Source organism: Somniosus microcephalus, unplaced genomic scaffold (assembly GCF_052327205.1).
Source record: "Somniosus microcephalus isolate GS21.2 unplaced genomic scaffold, FLI_Smic_1.0 unresolved_chr5, whole genome shotgun sequence".
In the NCBI taxonomy this organism is placed as follows: Eukaryota; Metazoa; Chordata; class Chondrichthyes; order Squaliformes; family Somniosidae; genus Somniosus; species Somniosus microcephalus.
In genome coordinates, this window is record NW_028225183.1 from 32,716,147 (window position 1) to 32,733,403 (window position 17,257).

The window sequence follows — 17,257 nt, forward strand, 5'->3', positions numbered from 1 at the left end:
TTCCATTAGATCATTGCTTTCAATGGCTACTAATGTGACCCCCCATGAAAGGCTCTTTAACTATCCGCAGAGATCTACTACAGGATATTCGGTACCTTCATGGCTTACTATGCAGGGACCTGTGCTGCTTCGATGCCATGTTAGATTGTCAAAATATGATCCTTTAGTGGAGGAGGTGGAGCTGTTGGAGGCAAATTCCAAATATGCTCATATTCGATTCCAAGATGGGAAAGAAAGTACCGTTTCAATTGAAGACTTGGCTCCTTGTGGTGGCCAGCCCTCTTCTGAGGATATTAACAATAGTCATGATTCAGATAATGTGGATGCTGTTACAGATACTACGAATATTTCCAATCCGACTGCAGATAATTATACTTCTATTAGTCAGCCCTCGATGGATGTTCATGACCGTCCCAGTTTACCTCCTGATGGGATTTCTAATCCGGAAACCGTTGAAAATCGGGATATGGATAGCCTTCCTGCAGGAGATACTTCTGTGTCTCCTGGTGTGGGAGGGCAAGGAATTTCACCAAGGTTAAGAAGGTCGACACGAACAAGATATCCGGTCGACCAATTGAAAATGGACTTTTAAATTGATAGTAATGTTTTAAAATTGTTGAAATATTATATTATATTGTTTTAGTTGAGAGATACTTAATACTTATGTGCAATGTTATTATTTGTTGTTGCTCACTTAGTATTGTGTCATGTTGAATAGTTTTATTTTGTCTGTGCATAGTTTTAGTTGTAAATAATTAATTATAAATTGTAAAGGTTATTTAGGTTGGAGTATTTTTTAAAAGGAGTGGTGAATGTGATGATTATTCTTTATGTTTAGTAAGAAGTATTGTGATTGGTTGTTTGCTTCCTGCCTTGAGATATATGCTGTAATCTCATTGGTAGTTGATGTCATGTGATTTGTGGTGGCCATCTTAAATTCAGTTCTTTCCAGCCTTTAGTTGGGACTGGGTGTTGAAGATGTGCTACCGGATTTTTAAGTTAATAAAGCCTAGATTAGAAAGGCAAATCTATTCTTTATTTCAGCCATAGAATCATTATTTGCAACGCAATAGCACATTGCAATGGAATATCACTTTGCAATATAAAAGTCATTTGCAGTGGTACAGAACATTGCAATGGAATATCATTTTGCAATATGACGGTCATTCGCAATGCAATAGGACATTACAATGGAATAACACTTAACAATATCGTAGTCATTTGCAATGCAATAGAACATTGCAATGGAATATCATTTTGCAATATAATAGTGCTTTGTAGTGGAAACTTCCTTTGCAATGGAAGCAGGCTTTGCATTACAATAGTCATTTGCAATGAAATTGCACTTTGCAATGGAATATTCCTTCGTAATATATTATTCATTTGAGGTGCAATAGCAGAAAGCAATGTAATATCACCTTGCAATATAATAGTCGCTTGCAATGCAACAGAACATTGCAATGAAACATCATTTTGAATATTATTGTCATTTGCGATGCAACAGAACAATGCAATTGAATATCCCTTGGAAATATAATAGTGCTTTGGAGTGGAGTCTGCCTTTGCAATGGAATCTGACTTTGCTCTATGTTCGTCACATAACAATCACGTAATCCTTTGCAATGCAGCAAGACATTACAATGGAACATCAATTTTATTGTAATAGACATTTGCAATGCAATAGAACATAGAGATGGAAATTAACTTTGCAATATGATAGACATTTGCAATGCAATAGCACATTGCACTGGCATATCACTTTGCAATATAATTGTAATTTGCCATGCAACAGAACCTTGTAATGGAATCTCATTTTACAATACAACAATCATTAGGAATGCAGTAGGTTATTACAATGGAATACCACTCAAAAATATTGTAGTCATTTGCAATGCAATAGAACATTGCAATGGAATATCGCTTTGCAATAAAATCATCATTTGCGATGCAACAGCACTTTGCAATGGAATATAATAGTCATTTGCCGTGCAATGGAACATTGCAATGGAAAATCATTTTGCAATATAACAGTCATTAGCAATGAAATAGCACATTACAATGGAACACCACTTAACAATATCGTAGTCATTTGTAATGCAATAGAACATTGAAATGGATAATCAATTTACTATAACTGTCATTATCAATGCAACAGGACATTAGAATGGACTATCATTTTGCAATATAACAATCATTTGCAATGAAATAGGACATTACAATGGAACACCACTTGTAGTGTCCGAGTATCAATAATACACGGACTGCAGGAGAACAATGAAACAGGTATTTACTGAACAGAGGGTAAACTTAAGACTGACGTACAGAAGCCTGCTATGGCTTTTTATACAGGTGTGGTCACTGCCGGTATTGCAGTATAAATCAGTTCTTCTCTTAAAGGTACATACACAACACCACATAAAAATATCATAGTCATTTGTAATGCAATATTTCATTGCGATAGTTTATCACTTTGCAATACACTAGTCATTTTCAATGCAGTAGTACATTGCAATGGACTATTATTTTGCAATATAACAATCATTTGCAATGCAATGGGACATTACAATGGAATACCACTTAACAAAATGATAGTCATTTGCAATGCAATAGCACATTGCAATGGAATATCAGTTAGCAATATAATTTTCATTTGAAATGCAATAGCACATTGCAATGGAATATCATTTTGGAAAATAAAGTCATTGGCAAGCAGTAGAACATTGCAATGGAAAATCCCGTTATAAAATAATAATCATTTGCAATGCAATAGCACATTGTAATGGAATATCACTTTGCAATATAATCCTAATTTGCAAGGCAATAGATTATTAGGACGGAATATATATTTGCTACATAAAAGTCATTTGCAATGCAATACCACGTTACAATGGAATATCATTTTCAAATCAAATCAAATCAAAATCAAATCAACTTTTATTGTCATTTTATTGTCATTGTTAGTGCACAAGTGCAGTACAACGAAATGTAGGCTTGCAGCTCACGAGAGTCCTGAGAGTATCCCCAGTATATAATAGTCATTTGCAATGCAATAGAACCTTGGAATGAAATATCACACTGTAATATAAGAATCATTAGCAATGCAATAGGACAGCAAAGTGGCATAGTGGTTAGCCCTGTTGCCTCACAGCGCCAGGGACGCGGGTTCGAATCCTGCCTCGGGTGACTGTCTGTGTGAAGTTTGCACATTCTCCCCATGTTTGTGTGGGGTTTCTCCGGGTGCTCCGGTTTCTTCCCACAGTCCAAAGATGTGTGGATTAGGTTGATTGGCCATGATAAATTGACCATTAGTGTTAGGGAGATTAAAATATACGGGGATATGTGTTGGTGTAGGAGTTACGGGAATCGGGTGGGATATGGCTTGATGGGCCGAATTGGCCTCTATTTGCATTGTGGGGTTTCTGTGATTACAATGCAATACCATTTTAAGATATCGTAATCATTTGCAATGCAATAGCACGTTGCAATGGAATTTCATTTTGCAATACAATAGTCATTTGCAATGCGAAAAATATTGGAATGGAATATCTGTTGGCAATATCATAGTCATCTGCAATGCAATAGCACATTGTAATGGATTATCGCTACACAATATGATCATCATTTGCAATGCAATAGCACATTGCAATGGAATATCGCTTTGCAATATAACCGTCATATGCAATGCAATAGAATATTGCAATGGAATACCACTTAGCAATATAATTGTCATTTGAAAAGCAATAGAACGTTGAAATGGAATTTCATTTTGGAATATAATAGTCTATTTCAATGCAATAGAATATTGCAATGGAAATTCCCGTTATAATGTAATAGTCATTTGCAATGCAATATCACATTGTAATGTAATATCGCTTTGCAGTATAACCCCCATTTGCAATGCAATAGCACATTGTAATGGAATATCACTTTGCAATATAATCATAAGTTGCAATGCAATAGAATATTAGGATGTAATATATCTTTGCTGTATATTGAGTTCTTTGCAGCCGAGAGCGAGAGTCCTGAAGGCTGTGTTGAATGCCCGGTGCTAGGGTTAAGGACATCTCCTCTGGACTGGAGAGAAACTTTGAGTGGGAGGGGGAGGATCCAGTTGTCGTGGTCCATGTTGATACCAACGACATAGATAGGAAAAGGAAGGAGGTTCTGCTGAGGGAGCTTCAGCAGCTAGGGGCCAAATTAAAAAGCAGAACCACAAGGGTAATAATCTCTTATTACCTGAGCCACGAGCGAATTTGGCTAGGACAAATAAAATTAGAGATTTAAATGCGTGGCTCAAAGACTGGTGTGGGAGAAATGGGTTTTGCTTCCTGGGACACTGGCACTAGTACTGGGGCAGGAGGGAACTGTTCCATTGGGATGGGCTTCACTTGGCCAATGCTGGGACTAGAGTCCTGGCGGATCATATAACTACGGCTGTAGAGAGGGCTTTAAACTAACTAGTGGGGGGGAGGTTCCTAGAGAGCAAATAATAAAAATGACAACAGAGAAGGTCATAGACTTAGGTAGTAGTGGGGAAATTAAAAACCAGAGCGTGTCAGGAAGGGGCAGAAGGTATGGAGTAAAAGGTAAGGTAATAAAAAGGGCAAAAGCAGGAACTAAGTGTCACAAAACATATTTGAAAGTTCTCTATCTGAATGCACGTAGCATTCGTAACAAAATAGACGAGTTAATGGCACAAATAACCACATATGGGTATGATCTTGTGGCCATTACAGAAAAATGGCTGCAGGTGACAATGCCTGGGATCTAAACATACCAGGTTATTTAACGATCAGGAAGGACAGGCAGGAAGGGAGGGGAGGTGGGGTGGCTATGTTAATAAAGGAAGGAATCACTGTAATACACAGAAATGATATTGGGTCAAAAGATCAGGATAATGAAACAGTTTGGGTGGAGGTAAGGAATAATAAGGGAAAAAAAAGCACTAGTGGGCGTAGTCTATAGGCCTTCGAACATTTGCAACTCTGTTGGACGGAGTATCAATCAGGAAATAGTTAAGGCTTGTAATAGGGGAGCATTTATAATTATGGGGTATTTTAACTATCATATTAATTGGACAAATCAAATTGGGCAGGGCTGCCTTGAGGATGAGTTCATTGAGTGTATTAGGGATGGGTTTCTTGAGCAGTATGTAACTGAACCGACCAGGGGGCAGGCAACCTTAGATCTGGTCCTGTGTAACGAGACAGGATTAAATAAAAATGTCCTAGTAAAGGATCCCCTTGGAATGAGTGACCATAACATGGTTGAATTCCATATTCAATTAGAGGGTGAAAAGGATGGATCTCAAACAAGCGTGCTAAGCTTGAATAAAGGAGATTATGAAGGTATGAGAGCGGAGTTGAGTCGAGTGGATTGGGAAAATAGATTAAAGGGTAAGACGATACATGATCAGTGGTGTACATTTAAGGAGTTATTTTACAACTTCCAAAAAATATATAATCCACTGAGAAGAAAAGGGAGTAAAAGAAAAGACAGCCATCCGTGGCTAAGTAAAGAAATTAAGGACAGTATTCGACTAAAAACAAGGGCATATAAGGTAGCCAAATCTAGTGGGAGGATAGAGGATTGGGAAAACTTTAAAAGACAGCAAGAAATAACAAAAAGATGGATTAAGAAAGGGAATATAGATAATGAAAGTAAATTAGCAAAAAATATAATAACAGATAGTAAGAGTTTTTATAGTTATATAAAAAGAAAAAGGGTGGCTAAAGTAAATGTTGGTCCCTTAGAGGATGAGACCGGGAAATTAATGGTGGGAAATATGGAGATGGCAAAAACACTGAATGAAAATTTAATATCAGTCTTTACAGTAGAAGACACTAAGGATATCCCAACACTGGACAAACAGGGGGCTACAGGGGGGGAGGAGCTAAACACGATCAAAATCACTAAGGAAGTGGTACTCGGTAAAATAATGGGACTCAAGGCGGATAAATCACCTGGACCTGATGGCTTACATCCTAGGGTCTTGATGGAAGTGGCAGTAGGGATTGTGGATGCATTGGTAATAATTTTCCAAAACTCCCTGGACTCGGCAAAGGTCCCGGCAGACTGGAAAACTGCTAATGTAACACCCTTATTTAAAAAGGGCAGTAGACAGAAGGCTGGAATTTATAGACCGGTTAGCCTAACATTTGTGGTAGGTAAAATTTTGGAGTCCATTATTAAGGAGACAGTAACAGGACATTTGGATAATCATAATTTAATTGGACAAAGTCAGCATGGCTTTACGAAGGGCAAGTCATGTTTGACAAATTTGCTGGAGTTCTTTGAGGAAGTAACGTATAGGGTGGATAAAGGGGAACCAGTGGACGTAGTGTATTTAGTCTTCCAAAAGGCATTTGACAAGGTGCCACACAAAAGATTATTGCTTAAGATAAAAAATCACGGGATTGGGGGTAATATTCTGGCATGGATAGAGGATTGGCTATCTAACAGAAGGCAGAGAGTTGGGATAAATGGTTCATTCTCAGACTGGCAATCAGTAACTAGTGGTGTTCTGCAGGGGCCAGTGCTGGGTCCCCAACTCTTTACAATCTAATATAACGATTTGGAGGAGGGGACCGAGTGTAACATATAAAATTTGCAGATGATACTAAGATGGGAGTGAAAGTAGTGAGTGAGGAGGACATTAAAAACCTGCAAGGGGACATAGGCAGGCTAAGTAAGTGGGCAGAGATTTGGCAGATGGAATACAATGCTGGAAAGTGTGAGTTTTTGCACTTTGGCAGGAAAAATCGTAGAGCAAGTTATTATCTTAATGGCAAGAAACTGAAAGTACTGAAGTACAAAGGGATCTGGGGGTCCTGGTGCACGAAACTCAAAAGGTTAGTATGCAGGTACAGCAAGTGATTAAGAAGGCCAATGGAATGTTGGCTTTCATTGCTAGGGGGATAGAATATAAAAATAGGGAGGTATTGCTTCAGTTGTACAAGGTATTGGTGAGACCGCAACTGGAATACTGCGTACAGTTTTGGTGTCCATACTTAAGAAAGGACATACTTGCACTCGAGTCAGTACAAAGAAGGTTCACTCGGTTAATCCCGGGGATGAGGGGATGGACATATGAGGAGAGGTTGAGTAGATTGGGACTCTACTCATTGGAGTTCAGAAGAATGAGAAGCGATCTTATTGAAACATATAAGATTGTGACGGGGTTGGATCGGGTGGATGCGGGGAGGATGTTCCCGATGATGGGTGAAACTAGAACTAGGGGGCATAGTCTTAGAATAAGGGGCTGCTCTTTCAAAACTGAGATGAGGAGGAACTACTTCACTCAGAGGGTGGTAAGTCCATGGAATATGCTGCCCCAAATAGCTGTAGAAGCTACATCATTACATAAATTTAAAACAGAAATAGACAGTTTCCTAGAAGCAAAGGGAATTAAGGGTTACGGGGAGCGGGCAGGAATTTGGACAAGAGTCTAGGTTCGGATCGGTCATGGCCCTGTGGGTAGCGGAGCGGGCCCATGGGCTGTGTAGCCTGATCTGGATCCTAATTCGTGTGTCTAATTCTGTTAGATTCAGGAGATGTTTCTGTGATAGTGGATTGGCGGTTAGGATCAGATCAGCCATGATCTTATTGAAAGGCGGAGCAGGCTCGAGGGGCCGATTGGCCTACTCCTGCTCCTTTTTCTTATATTCTTCTTATGTTCTTATAATAGTCACATTGCAATGGAATATCATTTTGGAATATAATAGTAATTTGCAATGCAGTAGAACCTTGCAATGGAATATCACATTGCAATATAATAGTCATTTACAATGCTAAAGCACAATGCAATTGAATATCACACTGCAATATAACAATCATTAGCAAAGCAATAGAATATTACAATGGAATACCACTTTAAAATATCGTAATCATTTGCAATGCTATAGCATATAGCAATGGAATATCATTTTGCAATGTAATAGTCATTTGCAATGCAATAGAATATTGCAATAGAATATCTCTTTGCATTATGATAGTCATATGCAATGCAATAGAAGAATGTAATGGGATATCTCTTTGCAATATAATCGTCATGTGCAATGCAATAGCACATTGCAATGGAATATCGCTTTGTAATATAATCGTCATTTGCAATGCAATAGAACATTGCAATGGAATCTCTCTTTGCAATATAATAGTCATTAGCAATGTAAAAGCACATTGCAATGGAATATCACTTAGCAATGTAATAGTCATTTGAAATGCAATTGCAAATTGCAATGGAATATCATAGTCATTTGCAATGCAATAGAACATTGCAATGGAATATCACTTTGAAATATAACAGTCATTAGCAATGCAATAGGACATTACAATGGAATACCACTTAATGGCCCAGAAATTCGGGTCTCCACGAGTGAGTACGCACGGGGTACTCACCCGTAGGCCCGATGGAAGTGCCAGTTTCCTGCATGCACTGAGCATGCGCGGGAAACCGGCACTTCCATTCCTCTGAAGGAAGGGGTTCAGAGGTCGAATGCGTGCGCGGGGGAGGCTGCGCGTGCGCATCAAACTTACGTTTTTTTACTCGTTTTCCCTGGGTCGAAAACCTACAGGATTTAAAAATGTAAAAAGTGGCATACGGCCTGCTTTTTAAAAGGTAAGTGATGAAAAATTATAATTAAACCTTTTTCCACAGGTTTATTATTTTTAAATACTTTAACGGAAGGTAAGTTTATATTTAGCTCCGTTAGAATATAAAATTACTTTTTCAAAAATTTAAATTATTGTTTAAAATAGTTATTTCATGTAATTTATAGTTTATTTAAAAAATGAGATGTTTTTTAAAAATGTATTTGAAGGTTTAGTGCTATTTTGGCGGCATAGTATTTATAAGTCTTGACAGTTCTTCCTGTCAGATTATGAATGAAGCATTACCTGCTCCGATTGGCTGCCCATGGCCCACGTGATCCCAGGGGATGCATCGAACTAACTGCGACCCTGGGATACGCAAGCCCTGCGCACTGGCTGCTGGACCAGGCCCAGGATCGGAATTCCATGGGGACCCGCAGCTCAACAGCCGGCACACAAGGTAAGTGCACATCGGGGGCTTGCACCCGCGGGAAGCCTCTGACCCGAATTTCTGAGCCATTAATATATCGTAGTCATTTGCAATGCAATTGAACATTGTAATGGAATATTGCTTTGCAATATAAACGTCATTTGCAATGCAATAGTATATTATGATGGAATATATCTTTGCTATATAATAGTCATTTGCAATGCAATAGCACATTGGAATGTAATAAGATTTTGCAATACAACTGTCATTTGAAAAGCAATAGGACATAGCAATGGAATATCACTTTGCAATATCATAGTAATGTGCAATGCAATAGATTACTGCAATGGAATATCGCTTTGCAATTTAACCGTCATTTGAAATGCAATAGAACATTGCAATGGTATATCTCTTTGCAATTTAAATGTCATTTGCAATGCAAAAGCATATTGCAATGGAATATCACTTAGCAATGTAATAATCATTTGAAAAGCAATGGCACAATGCAATGGAATATTAATTTTGAATATAAAGTCATTTGTAGTGCAGTAGAACATTGCAATGGAATATCATTTTGCAATATAACAGTCATTAGCAATGGAATAGGACATTACAATGGAATACAACTTAATATATCGTAGTCATTTGCAATGCAGTAGCATATTGCAATGGAATATCACTTAGCAATATAATTGTCACTTAAAATGCAATAGCACATTGCAATGGAATATCATTTTGGAATAATATAGTCATTTGCAATGCAATAGAACATTGCAATGGAACATCATTTTGAAGTATAGCAGTCATTAGCAATGAAATAGCACATTACAATGGAATACCAGTTAAAAATATCGTAGTCATTTGTAATGCAATGGAACATAGCAGTGGAATATCACTTTGCAACATAATAGTCATTTGCAGTGCAAGAGAACATTACAATGCAATATCGATTTTTCAATAAAATCAGCATTGCAATTCAACAGCACATTGTAATGGAATATCACTTAGCAATATAATAGTCATTTGCAGTGCAATAGAACATTGCAATGGGATATCATTTTGCAATATAACAGTCATCAGCAATGCAATAGGACATTAGAATGGAATACCACTTAACAATACCGTAGTCATTTGTAATGAAATAGAGCATTGCGATGGAATATCAATTTGCAATATAATATTCATTTGCAGTGCAATAGGACATGGCAATGGAATGCCAATTAATAATATCGCAGTCATTTGCAATGCAATAGAAAATTTTAGTGGAATATCATTTTTCAATATAACAGTCATTAGCATTGCAATAGGACATCAGAATGGAATAGCACTAAACAATATCGTAGTAATTTGCAATGAAATATATAGCATTGCGATGAAATATCGGTGGCGTCGTGGTTATGTCACTAGATTTGGAAGCCATGAAACTCGATCAAATGCTTTGAGGCATATGGGTTCAAATCCCACCACGGCAGCTGGAGGAATTTAAATTTAATTCTGGAATTAAAATGTTAGACTTAGTAATGGCGACCATGATACCATTGTCGATTGTTGCAAAAACCCATCTGGTTCAGTAATGTCCTTTAGGGAAGGAAATCTGCCGTCCTTACCTGGTCTGCCCACATGTGACTCCACACCCACAGCAATGTGGTTGACTCTTAATGCCCTCTGAAATGGCCTAGCAAGCCACTCAGCTGTAAACAACTGCTACAAAAAAGAATAAGAATAAAACCGGTTGGACCACCCGGCATCGACTTCGGCACCGGAAACGACATTAACAACGGCAAACCCAGCCCTGTCGACCCTGCAAAGTCCTCCTTACCAACATCTGGGGGCTTGTGCCAAAATTGGGGAGAGCTGTCCCACAGACTAGTCAAGCAACAGCCTGACATAGTCATAATTACCGAATTTTACCTTAAAACCAATGTCCCAGACATCACCATCGCTGGGTATGCCCTGTCCCACTGGCAGGACAGACCCACCAGAGGTGGTGGCACAGTGGTATACAGTCGGGAGGGAGTAGCCCTGGGAGACCGCAACATTGACTCAGGACCCCATGAGGTCTCATGGCATCAATTCAAACATGGGCAAGGAAACCTCCTGCTAATTACCACCTAACACCCTCCCTCAGCTGATGAATCAGTACTCCTTCATGTTGAAAACCAATTGGAAGAAGGTCTGAGAGTGGCAAGGGCACAAAATATCCTCTGGGTGGGGGACTTCAAAGTCCATCACCAAGAGTGGCTCGGTAGCACCTCAACTGACTGAGCTGGCCGAATCCTAACGGATATAGCTGCCAGACTGGGTCTGCGACAGGTGGTGAGGGAACCAACAAGAGGGAAAAAGCTACTTGAACTCGTCCTCACCAATCAACCTGTTGCAGATGCATCTGTCCATGACAACATTGGTGGAAGTGACCACCGCACACTCCTTGTGGAGACGAAGCCCCGTCATCATGTTGAAGATACCCTCCACCGTGTTGTGTGGCACTACCACCGTGCTAAATGGGACAGATTTCGAACAGATCCGGCAACTCAAAACTGGGCATCCATGAGGCGCTGTTGGCCAGCAGCAGCAGCAGAATTGTAGTCAACCACAATCTGTAACCTCATGGCCCGGAATATCCCTCACTCTACCATTACCATCAAGCTGGGAGATCAACCCTGGTTTAACGAAGAGTGCAGGAGAGCATGCCGGGAAAATCACCAGGCACACCGAAAAATGAGGTTGCAACCTGGTGAGGCTACAACACTGGACTACCTGCATGCCCAACAACAGAAGCAACATGCGATAGAAAGAGCTAAGCGATCTCTCAACCTTCGGAACAAGTCAAAGCTCCACAGTCTTACCACATCCAGTCGTGAGTGGTGGTGGACAATTAAACAGTTAACAGGAGGAGGAGGCTCCAAAAATATCCCCATCCTCAATGATGGTGGAGCACAGCACGTGAGTGCAAAAGACAAGGCTGAAGCATTTGCAACTCTCTTCAGCCAGAAGTGCTGAGTGGATGATCCAACTCGGCCTCCTACTTAGGTCCCCAGCATCACAGATGCCAGTCTTCAGCCCATTCAATCAACTCCACGTGATATCAAGAAACGGCTGAAGACACTGGACACTGCAAAGGCTATGGGCCCTGACAACATTCCGGCAATAGTACTGAAGACTTGTGCTCCAGAACTAGCTGCGCCCCTAGCCAATCTGTTCCAGTACAGCTACAACACTGGCATCTACCCGGCAATGTGGAAAATTGCCCAAGTATGTCCTGTCTACAAAAAGCAGGACAAATCCGACCCGGCCAATTATCATCCCATCAGTCTACTCTCAATCATCAGCAAAGTGATGGAAGGTGTCGTCGAAAGTGCTATCAAGCGGCACTTACTCAGAAATAACCTGCTAACTGACGCCCAGTTTGGGTTCCGCCAGGGCCACTCAGCTCCTGACCTCATTACAGCCTTGGTCCAAACATGGACAAAAGAGCTGAACTCAAGAGGTAAGATGAGAGTGACTGCCCTTGACATCAAGGCAGCATTTGATCAAGTGTAGCATCAAGGAGCCCTAGCTAAACTGAAGTCAATGGGAATCATGGGGAAAACTTTCCATTGGTTGGAATCATACCTAGCACAAAGGAAGTTGGCTATGGTTGTTGGAGGTCATTCATCTCAATCACATGACATCACAGCAGGAGTTCCTCGGGGCAGTGTCCTAGGCCCAACCAACTTCAGCTTTTTCATTAATGACCTTCCCTCCATCATAAGGTCAGAAGTGGGGATGTTCGCTGATGATTGCACACTGTTCAGCACCATTCGAGACTCGTCAGATACTGATGCAGTCCGTGTCCATATGCAGCAAGACCTGGACAAAATTCAGACTTGGGCTGACAAGTGGCAAATAACATTCGCACCACACAAGTGCCAGGCAATGACCATCTCCCCTTGACATTCAATGGCATTACCATTGCTGAATCCCCCCCTATCAACATCCTGGGGGTTACCATTGATCAGAAGCTGAACTGGACCAGCCATATAAATACTGTGGCTGCAAGAGCAGGCTAGAGGCTGGGAATTCTGCGTCGATGTCTCACCTTCTGACTCCCCAAAGCCTTTCCACCATCTGCAAGGCACAAGTCAGGAATGTGATGGAATACTCTCCACTTGCCTGGATGAGTGCAGCTCCAACAACACTCAAGAAGCTCGACACCATTCAGGATAAAGCAGCCCGCTTGATTGGCACTCCATCCACCACCTTCAAAATTCATCCCCTCCACCACCGGTGCACTGTGGCTGCAGTGTGTACCATCTACAAGATGCACTGCAGCAACACGCCAAAGCTCCTTCAACAGCACCTTCCAAACCCGCGACCTCTACCACTTAGAAGGACAAGGGCAGCAGACACATGGAAAGATCACCACCTACAAGCTCCCCTCCAAGCCACATACCATCCTGACTTGGACCTGTATCACCGTTCCTTCACTGTCGCTGGGCAAAATCCTGGAACTCCCTTCCTAACAGCATTGTGGTTGTACCTACACCATAAGGACTGCAGCTGTTCAAGAAGGCGGCTCACCACCATCTTCTCAAGGGCAATTAGGGATTGGCACTACATGCAGGCCTAGCCGGCCAGCGACGCCCACATCCCATCAATGAAATAAATTTAAAAAAGGGTAAACAGCCTGTCAGCATCCGCACAGTCAAGCCCTGAAAGAATATATATGTTCTTCCTTCGTACAGTCTGCTGATTTCATGTCACCACAGAAAACAATGTTTAACTGGATGGACAAGCTGCCACAGATTTCTTCTCCTCCCACATTCTCTGACACGCACGCGGCCGTATAAAGGGACAAAAGCAGCACACGAGAGAAAAGGCGATTAGACTCCCGTCCGTAGTGTCTAATTGCCTCAATTTGGCCGAACGCCATATGAAGCAGCAATTTGAATCAAACATTGCACTTCATTTCAGTCTCAAAACGTTAAGCGATCACACACTGAAAACCGCACGCAAAAGGAAAAGGACAAGGCCCGTGACAGTCACTAAAGTGCATTCAAACAGAGCAACCAAATCAGCTCGCTTCAAAGATTTTGTGATTAGAAATTCATACCTCTAGAATTTGGCTGAAAAGAAGAGATTGCAGGGGCTGCTCGCTTCTCGGCCGCAGCGCCGGCGATAGGAACAAATCATCCGCTCAAAACCGAGTCCTTCAACCTGCTGGAGCTGACGCTAACCGAGCGCTCAATCCTCAGGACCTGATTGGACACATTCAAATGGGGGCGTTCTTGCGCCGCTGTATGTGATTGGTTGGTTGTTGCCACGTGATCAGAGTGCGGAGCGATGCAAGGAAGCTGAAGTTGTCTGGCAATTGTTATTGTTTCAAGGTTTCCGTTCTAATCCATGTAAGTGTAAAACTGAGGAAAGTATACAAAAGTGTTTTCAGAATGGATTATCTACTGTGGCCGATATTCCTGCTGGATTTTCATGGCAAGAAATCTGCACTTGGAATATTGGTATAAGGGAAGTAGAATATCCAGGCTGCCTGGCAGAAGACGGATCGATGAAGCGATTGTTCCCATTGGAAGCAGGAAGGCAGCAGCAGCATGCTCACCACTGTTTCTTTCACGGAATCAAAGACTCCATTTTTATACAATAGATATATTTGTAAAAAGTAAAACCTGGTCACGTCTCTGGATGGGCTCGAGCCACCAATCTTTTAATTAACGGCCGAACGCACTGGCTTATTGCGCAACAGAGACAGATCAAAAGCGCTTTGCAATTGGAATTGGAATTACTTCACAGGAACCCAAGTGCTTATGTAACAGAGCATTCACAGCAGAGGCACCGATTTTGCAGCAAATGAGAAGGTGCTTGGGTCCAATCGACTATCGGGGTAGTCGAGGCCGAGTGGTTAATGCGATGGATTTAAAATCCATTGGGGTTTCCCTCTGCAGATTCGAATCCTGCCGACTACGGAAATGAGGACCTCTTCCCAAGTGACCCGTTTTTACTGCATTTTAACCGCTGCCTTTCGGTTCCTGAGACACATTCAAAGCTACAATCAAACAACGATTCAAGCAGAAAGTTAAACAAGCACTTCACCCCATTATTACATAAAGGCATCATGAGAGGCCTGGGCCACAAGAGAAATACTACATTGTTTAATTCTCTTGAAACCGTGAAAGCAATTTTAACCGTCGAAAATATTTATTTTGCAACCCATTGAAGAAAATGCACGTCGTCCGCGCAGCCATTATCCAGTTCATCCTACTACCTACTGCGATGATTATTAATGAACTAAGCCAGACCAACCACAGTTCTCAACCCCGCCGGCCAAAATCGGTTCTTTACAACATAAGAAAGAGGAGCAGGATTTGGCCATGCGGCACTCGATCCTGCTCCGCCATTCAATAAGATCATGGCTGATCCTCTACCTCAACTGAAAATTACCGACCTAGCCCCATATACCTTGATTTCCGTAATGAAAAATCCATCTCTGTTAGGAATGTACTCAGACTTCCACAGCCCACTGCGGTAGAAGATTCCAAAGACACTCAACCCTTAGAATGAAGCAATTTCTCCTCCTCTCAATCCTAAATGGCTGGCCCCTTATTCTGAAACTTTGACCCCTAGTTCAGGACTCCACAGCAAGGGTAAACAACCTCTAAGCATCGGCTAAGTCAAGCCTGGAAATAATTTACATGTTCTTCCTTCGTCGAGTCTGCTGATTTCATTTCACCACAGAAAACAATGTTTAACTGGATGGACAACCAGCAGGAAATACAATGCAGCCGCAGATCTTTTCTCCAACCACATTCCCTGACACGCACGCGGCCCTGTAAAGAGCAAAAGCAGCACACCAGAGGAAACGCGATTTAAATCCCGTTCGTAGTGTCGAATTGCCTTCATTTGACCAAACGCCATATGGAGCAACAATTTGAATCAGACAATGCATTAAATTTCAGTTTCAAAACGTTAAGCGATCACACAATGCAAACCGTACGCAAAAAGAAAAGCACAAGGCCGGTGCGAGTCACTAAAACACATTCAAATACAGCAGCCAAATCAGTTGTCAAAGATTTTGTGATTACAAATTCATACCTCTAGCATTTGGCTGAAAACAAGAGATTGCAGGGGCTGCTCGCTTCTCGGTCGCGGCCCCAGCGACAGGAAGAAGTCATCCGCTCACAACCGAGTCCTCCAACGTACTGGAGCTGATTGTGACGGAGCAGCTCAATCCTCATGCCCTGATTGGACACACTCAAATGGGGGTGTTCTCTCGCCACTGTAAGAGATTGAATGGTTGTTGACACATGATCAGGGTGTGGGGCGATGCAAGGAAGCTGAAGTTGCCTGGCAATTGTTATTGCTTCAAGCTTTCCATTCTTGTCCATGTAAGTGTAAAACTGTGGAAAGTGTATAAAAGTGTTTTCAGAATGGATGATCTACTGTGGCCGAATTTCCAACTTGATTTTCATGGCAAGAACGCTGCACTTGGAATATTGGTGTAACCGAAGTAGAATATCCAGTCTGCCTGGCAGAAGACTGATCGCTGAAGCGATTGTTCCCATTGGAAGCAGGAAGGCAGCAGCAGTATGCTCACCACTGTCCATTTCACGGAATCAAAGACTCCATTTTTCTACAATAGATATGTTTGCAAAAATTAAAATACGCTTTCGTTCCTGGGTGGGCTCGAACCACCAACCTTTCTAGTTAACAGGCGAACAGCGCTGGCACCATTGCGCCACAGGGACAGACGAAAAATTCTTTGCAATTGGAATTATTCCACAGCCTCCCAAGTGATTATATGGCAGAGCGCTCACAGCAGAGGCACCTATTTTGCAGCAAATGAGAAGCTGCGTGGGTCCAATCCACCGTCAGCGTTCTCATGCCCGAGTGGTTAAGGCGATGAACTAAAAATCCAGTTGGGGTTTCCCCGCGCAGGTTCAAATTCTGCCGACTACGGCACCGTGGACGTCGTCCCAAATGATCCGTGTTTACTTAATTCTGTGCCGAGATTCAAAGCTATAATCAAACAACAATTCCAGCAGAAAGTATGGCAAGCACATCACGGCATCAATAGAGACCTCGGCCGCAGGCGAATACTATGTTGTTTAATGCTCTTGAAACCGTGAAAGCAATTTTAACCATCGAAAATATTTATTTTGCAACCCATTGAAGAAAATGCACGTCGTCCGCGCAGCCATCTTCCAGTTGAAGCTGCTTCCTACTGCGATGTTTATTTAATGAACTAAG